The sequence below is a fragment of the Hippoglossus stenolepis genome, chromosome 13 (assembly GCF_022539355.2).
Source record: "Hippoglossus stenolepis isolate QCI-W04-F060 chromosome 13, HSTE1.2, whole genome shotgun sequence".
In the NCBI taxonomy this organism is placed as follows: Eukaryota; Metazoa; Chordata; class Actinopteri; order Pleuronectiformes; family Pleuronectidae; genus Hippoglossus; species Hippoglossus stenolepis.
Genome location: NC_061495.1, coordinates 18951545 through 18959430, shown reverse-complemented (window position 1 = coordinate 18959430; position 7886 = coordinate 18951545). Strand labels below are relative to the sequence as shown.

Here is a 7886-nt window from a genome sequence, read left to right as displayed (position 1 = left end):
GCTGGCCAACTTTTCACGATCACGTTCCCCTGGTAACCGCTGCGGTACTCACGCGAGATTTCCCGCGGGGGTGAGAGTTCATCACACCGGGAGCAGCAGCGCTTCCCCTCCCGGAGAAGAGCTGCCTTCAGCGGACACCTGTCACCGTGAAACTCCGCTGCTTTTACCCACTGTGGTGTATACATGTATTTACCCACTCAAATATTACTTCTACTTCTAATATACTACACTTTCCGTGAGTACACATCCCAATAGAAGTAGTGAAAGAAGTATTCCCGAGCGTTTAGATGCCACTGCTAGCAAGTAAGTATTATCAACAAAGTATCCTGTTGAACAAAGTACTATCTTACACAAATACCCCAATCATGTTTAATTACTATTACCTTCTTCTATTGTATTGTTGATTTAACATGTAAGAAACCCATGTTGGTTGGTGGAGTTAAATGTACAAACTTAAATTAACTAATTAACTTAATATGCTATTAAAAGCTCACATGTATCATTATGAATACATGTACATAATACATTTGTAAATTATTACCATCAAATAAGGAAAGTAAAGTTAAAAGTGAAATAATTTCCTCTGAAATGATATGAAGTTGAATGTAACTAAAGTACCTAAGTACCCAATTACTCTATATTTCCCCTATTCTTGTCCCAATAACTTCATCTTTCATTTCTTCATAAGACACCGGTGTAAAATGTAGAGCTGCAACAATTACTTCTGTATTACTACTTACAGAAATTACCCCATGTGGTGTAGTTACTATTGCCTCATTGTATTTTACTTGTGAGAAACCTATGTTGCTTGGTGGAGCTAATCAGCAGATTAGCAGATTAAAAAGTAGCATTTTATTGTCTGAAAAATAAAGACATTAAATGGTGAGTTAAAAAAACTACAACAAGTGAATTACCTCATAATTTGACTGTAGTACTCTATGTGTACTTAGTTACATTCCACATCTGCATATGCCAATAAGTGTCAGGACACACTGTAGAGCTGCAATGCTTCTACAATTAAGCAATCTATAAACACAAGATAATCCTTTTATTAATTGATTGGTTGTTATATCAAAAAAATTAATTTACAGGTAAAAAGCAGATAATAAAAAATAGAATAAAATAGAACTGTAAAGAAACAGTTTGACACAAAATAACAGCAGTGCAAAAAAATAAAGGCAGTCTGTACATCCACCTGTGATGTGCTTGTGGTTCTAGCCTCTCAAATGTGAGGATGAGGTGCATTTATTTCTCTGATATTATAATAAACGGAATAACTTTGAGTTTTGGACGGATAGAATGAAGACTATTACATTGGCCTGTTGGAAATTATAATGGTGATTATATGAGGAATTAATCTGAAGTTCATTAATGAAAATAATAATTTAGCTGGAGTCCTAATCAAATATATAATGTGATTGTTGAGGCTGATGCATACTTACCTTGTTTTACACAATTATATTTATACACAGTTTCCCCCATATATGATTACATGTTACAATACATCTGATTACCATCTTCATTGTTTTTAGTTAATTCATGATCGATTTTCCTCATGCAATGCACAATCCAGAGTCAAGCTGGTCATCTCTGCAGTACTCATTTCCAGGAAACCAGTCCCGCGTGTTCAATTTAGCCTCTTATGAATTTGATCCTGACTGTCTTTGCATGAATAACAATGATACATCTGTGCCTGATTCCACTCTCCTTTCTCTCCACATAGCAGCACTCTTAAAAGCAGCTGGGCCGAGCACCTGGTATGTATGGAGTTGGACATATTTATTGATTACTGTAGGGAGGAGTGGTCGGAGACGTCGAGGCTCCCTCGCTGCATCCCCAGCATAGAAAGCAAGCAACTCAAGGAAAGGTCAGTCTAAATAATTGGCACCATATTTGACACTCGGAGCAAAAACGAGGTGGATTGTTTTCATCAGGAAGGGACTTTCTAGCTCTGCATTTTATACCAGACCCAAACAGACTTCAACCACCAAAATATAAATTGAATGCATATTTAGGAGAAGAGGAAACACATTTTAGTTGCACCTGAGTGGTAAACATGTAGCATAAAAACTGCTGAGACAGATTTCATGATGACAGGGTCCAATGTGAATGGTATACTAACAAATCTACTTGGAATTATTTCCCCTTGAACAAACATTACTATGAAAAAGAAGTATATATTTCTGTGAATACAGTGCAGCAGGGTAATTATAACTTTCTACCAACTTTTTTTGTGTTTGGCAATAATGCATTATTATAGTTCTAAAAATATTTAGCAAAATTTTCTTTCAGTATTGTAAGTTTTTTTGTGTCACTTGTGATCTAATTATTTATTGTATTATTTCTACTTTTTATTTTGTTTTTCATCAGCATAACTAACGAGATGTTACATGGTGGATGGTGTTTTTGAAGATAGTTCTGTAGCGAACAAAGAAAATTCTTCACAAAGACATCGCACAGTTGTAGACTGATTCCAAATTATTTACCTGACCACTTTATTGAAATGTTTCTTTGTGTTTTCAGCATGAAGGACATTAGGGACACCTATCGCTCCAAATTGCCGTCTCGTTAATAACCGCACCTCAAAGTGCCTGTAGCCTCGCTGTAAAGAGTAAATTAATGGCGGTTGCACGGTGGTGAACATTATTGACTGAGTTCTCCTGAGCTCTCCTGATTGCTTCCCTTGATAACGCCAGCAAACCAGATCTGAAACATTCAAAGTTGTCTGAGGCGCAGATTGTAATGAGAAACCATTTTGTTCTTTACAACAGCCAACGTAAAAAAGTGAAGGTCCTGAAACTTGAAACTTTGCAACTTTTCAAAGTGTAATTACAGTGTACAAATAGGATTTTTACCCAAAGCAATGTGCATGTTGTTTTCTCACGCCTTGAAGGACATTTCAAAGGTTTGGCCGAGGCTGAAACCACAGGGGGACAGCTGGTTAGCGTAGGAAAGTGTTAGTGAGGAGTTCATGTGTGCAGCTCTCCCTTACTGCTGTCAGCTATGTTATATGGGTGCTCTGTGAAGTGGGCGATAAGCAATCTGCTCTAATAAGGAGAGTGAATAAAGTTGAAAGTGTTGTGTTGTAGCTGTGCGCTATAGAGAGTTATTTGGATGGTGCCATGTTCTATGCGCATAGTAGATTAGGCAATAGGCCATGGTTATTTTCAGGCTGAAGTTGGTTTCATATTGTGGAAGTTTAGGTAACTTTGTAAACTTTGTTTCTTATTAAATTTGACTTCCACATTAACATGTCAAATTTTGAATCAGACGGAGTGCAACCTGAAATACTTATCTACCTAATTTACTTTTATCTTTTGGTTTATTTACAAAAGTGATTTAAACATAGATGGTTTGTTTACTTCGTACACTGGCAGGTACCTTTCCATATGACAATTAAAAAAACAAACATTTTTACATTCAAACAAACTTTGATATGTGTCTTGTTGTCATCTCTGATTCCTCTGCAAGGATTAATATTTTCATGTGAACCTGGGGATTCTGCTGTTGCTAAACTTTAACCTAGACTGAGCTAAAATTTAGTTTTTCATATAATAGATACTTTTATAATCCAAACTTCTGTTTAGATTTGACACAAAGATTAATGATGATAACAGTGTTTGAGCTCACTGTGTCAGAGACAAGACAAACCACCATCCTGTCTTTTCAGAATATTCTAAAATTACTCTCATAGTTTGCAGGTTTGCAGGTTTCCACAAACTCTGTAAAATACTGGGAGTTTTAGTCAAAATAAAATACTTAGAATGAGGATTGAAAATAGTTAGTGGGGTTTGAAAGTAACTTAATGTTAGTCTTTTCATAATGGCTATTCTATAAAGACCTTAGGGGGTGAGTATTTTTTTTAAAACTTTTGGTGTTGATTTATTCTTTACATTGAAAGACAGAGAGAAAGTAATAACTGAAATAAATATTTCTTGAGTCTAATTAGTTTAAGGTGCATTTATACCACTGCAATTTATCTGTACGTTAACTCTTCAAGCAACTCACCCCATTAAAATACTTAATAATAACATTTTACCAGAAAGTTATATTGACTCGCTCATTTACTACTATTAATACAACAATTTGTTGTAATTGTCCACATACAACACACCATTTCTTTTGTTTGTTTCTAAAAGACAAAGACAGAAACTTAGTAGACAAAGAAACTAAGAATGTATTTATCATTTTATAGACATTTTCCTAATTGTAAACTGCAAAGTTACTATTTGTTATTATCTACCAGGGCATTCAAATTCCCCAATACAAAACTAATAAAAAAAAAATCTATTATCTATATCAATTTTACACCTTTCCATGTCTGTGAAAGATTGTTTTTAAGGCTGTCTTTGCTTTGTTGTTCAGCTCAGAGCGATAAACAACAAAACACTGGAAAAGAAAAATGATAACATCCTGTTAGCTGTTACAGGCTGCTTTAAACTCTCGGATATCAGTTGCATGTTATACACCTGAGGTACCAGAGCCGGAGATGTGGCCCTGAGATGTGGCTTTTAAATTTTTTCCCCACTGCCTAACCCAGTGTAAGCGCACACCGCTGAACAGAAAGAAGAGATTTGTCGATATTTCTCCTCTTTGTCTGATTTCCAATAATAGCCAGACATTGTTGAAGTAGCTGCGAACATAAAGCAGCGATTTTACAAGAATGTTGCTGGTCTTGCGATATTTTGGACCAGAAATCACTTTGATCTTGGTCTTAAACATCCTCCGTTTGATATGGCTTTCAAATGAACTGTGGTATGAACCTCACTTTTCCGCCTCCCGAAATGGCATCGGGTAGTGACGAGCCTTCTCATAGCTCTTTCATGGCTACGTTGTAAACACGCTACACTGTTTTCATTCCTTGAGAAAATCACAGACAGAGAATCAAACTGTCTTCAGTCAACATTTAGATTCTTAATACGCTGTGCGAAATGGTGCCGCAGAGGAGGAGACTTTTTTCATTAGACACTTCACTGAGGCTCTGAAGTTTGCTCCTTCCATCTGAGATGACTTTAAAGGAGAAACAATGCCTCTGCCTATTGGGGTCTTTGGAGATTTTCTCTCTCATCACATATTAATGAAAGAGGTGGCATATATGGAGTTGGAGAGCTTAGGCAGGAAAACCTGGTGGTGAGAACGCCTTCATGTTCACAGATATATGACAGACTCATATATTGTGTATAAGTGACACGGTATATAATGTTTCTGAAGAAATCTTAACTTTATCAATGATGCGCTTTACAAAACCAGCACATTTTCCTCACTTTAGTCAGTACACAGGAAGGAAGAATGTGTAAGAGCTGCCTGCAGAGGGCACACTTCACCTGGGATGCTTCAGGGCTACACCTTTCCCACTTGCTCTCCCTGCACACACAGGCACATAAGCAATATTCACCTGAGGATAATCATCTTATATCACACACATGTACAGTTATTCAGATGCATGCTCTGTGCATCAATTCCCCACGTTTGCCTCCATTTCTACTTTAATGAGACAGGCCCATCAAGAGTGAGCGCAAGCTTTTTGATATCCTCATAGGATCATGGTGCACAGAAACATTAATGCTCATAATTCATAGCGAATCAAGAGAGATTTTTGTCGGAACAGAGGATGACACCAATTACCAGATGTTTATTGTTCGCTATTGTTGTTTTTACTGCAGTCTAATCATATTTGGAGGTCGGCCACAACGCTACATCAGCTCCAAGTGGAAAAGCTCTTTTGAAGCCTTTCATTTCGTTGTGCCATATTAGCTGCACTGAGCAGCCCTCAGACAACTCGATGTCTGCGCTTTCAAGATAAAAAGAAACAAGCATTACATCACTTTGTAAATAACTTTGTGAGTTAAGGAAATTGCACGTAAATTAGTCACCTAAAAAAACCTACTATCCCATCAAGAAAAGTGCGTTTCATGTATTAATTTGCCTCGAGATAATCATCGTTTACATAATGACTTGAACATGGGAACAAGGTTTTGTGTTGGATTCTGGGCAAATGTTTTCGGCTGTTAATGTTTGGCCAGACAACGCTCTCCCTTTTTCTCTCCTGCCCCCTCCTATGGAATAGCAGATTCGTGGCATGAAAGCAAGAAAATCATGGAAATCAGTGAGGCCTTCATTATACCAAGGTCATTACAGCTGACTTTTATCCTCCTCTGTACGTATAGGAGGTAAGGGAATCCTATTCTCCATCACCCAAGGCCTCACCTTTGAACACACACACACACACACACAAGCTTACACCAGGGCCAACGTAGCTCATACACACACACACACAGGCTCTCACACACACACACACACATAAACACACATCGGTCTCTCTTTCATTTGGCTTCCTTGAATTTCATCATTCATTTTTACATCACATTAGTGTGGTGTGTTAGTGGTTGCCGTGTCTGCATGTAGAGGATGGCTTTTACTTCAGGAAAAGACTGAATAATGTACGGGTAAAAGCAGGGAAAGGCTCGAAGGGAGTCGGCATCAGCACGGATGATTGCCTCCTTAAACCACATATATGAAACAGAGAACATGAAGTGAGATAAATAGATCAGGAGCTTCTTGTATTGTTTTTTTTTTTTTTTTGCATCACCAGACTACAAGATAAACCAGAGTGTAGGTGAGTTGTTTCAGGGCAACCGACGATGACAGTTTCAGGATAAAAGCTCCTTGATTGAGATTCCGTTTTTTATATATGGTAAAAAGCAGTGAAATTGTTGAATATAAAAGCTTTAATTTCCGTAGTTTTGTTATTACAGCCACAACAAAACAATCTGTAGATCAAGAAGATAATGTGAACAAAATGTGAGCTGACTGAACTGCCTTGCTGTTTTGTACCGGATTCCCAAAGCTACTCTTGGAACAATGAGAAGTATTAAAAGCACATTTTTTATCTTATTTTTCTTGTAAGAGCCTCAGCCGTGCACTGCGATGGGAAACAAATCAGTCAAGGTTACCATTTAAGATCTTTGCAGAGATGGGTTAGTATAATAATACTTTAAGTTGCTGTAATTAGGCCATTACTTTCAAAGTAACCCAATCCCACCATTCGGAACAAAAGAAAAAAAAACCTCTTGACATTTACAGTTAATATTTTTAATAAGCATCACATGACAGATGAGTCTTACTCAATAGTTCCTTCAAAAAAAAAGAAAAGAATAACTGTGATCTTGAGGGGAAAGAAAGTGTTCTCTTAATGTGAGCCAAAGATGGTTTCTTCTGTCTGTTTCAGCGGCTGTGTCTGATTTGAAACTCTCCATTGATCTGATACCACCAAGAACTGGCCTGCATATTAAACCGACGCTGGGATACAGCTCCTCGGAGACGGGTGAATTTTGTGTGTGTGTTTCAGTGTGCACGCTCATGGCTGCAGTTCAGGTTCAGGTTATTACCAAAATAGCAAGAAATTGTATTCAGAGTTAAATGCAGACCATTGATAGTCATAAAATATCTTTCAGAAGTCCAGTTCAGCGTCTGCCAACCTTCACTTCTGATCCTGGCATAGTTTAATCTTTAGGTTGAGCTGGGAATTTCTGTCCCAAATCCTTTGTCTGGTTCACCTGACACGATTTGTCTATTCTCCAAAATAAACAGACTCATTATTGTGCTCACTCTTGTCCAAGGCTCACAATCCGTCTCCCCTCTTTAGGTAATGGTGCTTCTTTGCGTTTCAGCCTGTCCACGATGCATTAAACATATTTACAGCCAGAAAATATAATTTGCTCTGCATGGGCGCAGACAACAGGCCAGGAGATAACCTGTTCCATGCACGTGTGAGCACATAAACACACAAAATGTTCCCCTCGTCATTTGATTGAACCTTTTCACACATTGTGAAAACAATTCTCTGCTGTCCCATAGTTTTTTTAATGCCGGGGCATTTTATAAGC

General features: G+C 37.6%; 1 long non-coding RNA gene across 1 annotated transcript; it reads left to right on the top strand.

Moving 5' to 3' along the window:
- The first annotated feature begins 16 nt into the window (after positions 1–16).
- LOC118120067 lies at positions 17–7312 on the top strand. The gene is made up of 3 exons (XR_004698179.2): positions 17–303; positions 1724–1867; positions 7229–7312. It is a non-coding gene; the product is annotated as an uncharacterized LOC118120067 (long non-coding RNA).
- The last annotated feature ends 574 nt before the right edge of the window (positions 7313–7886 follow it).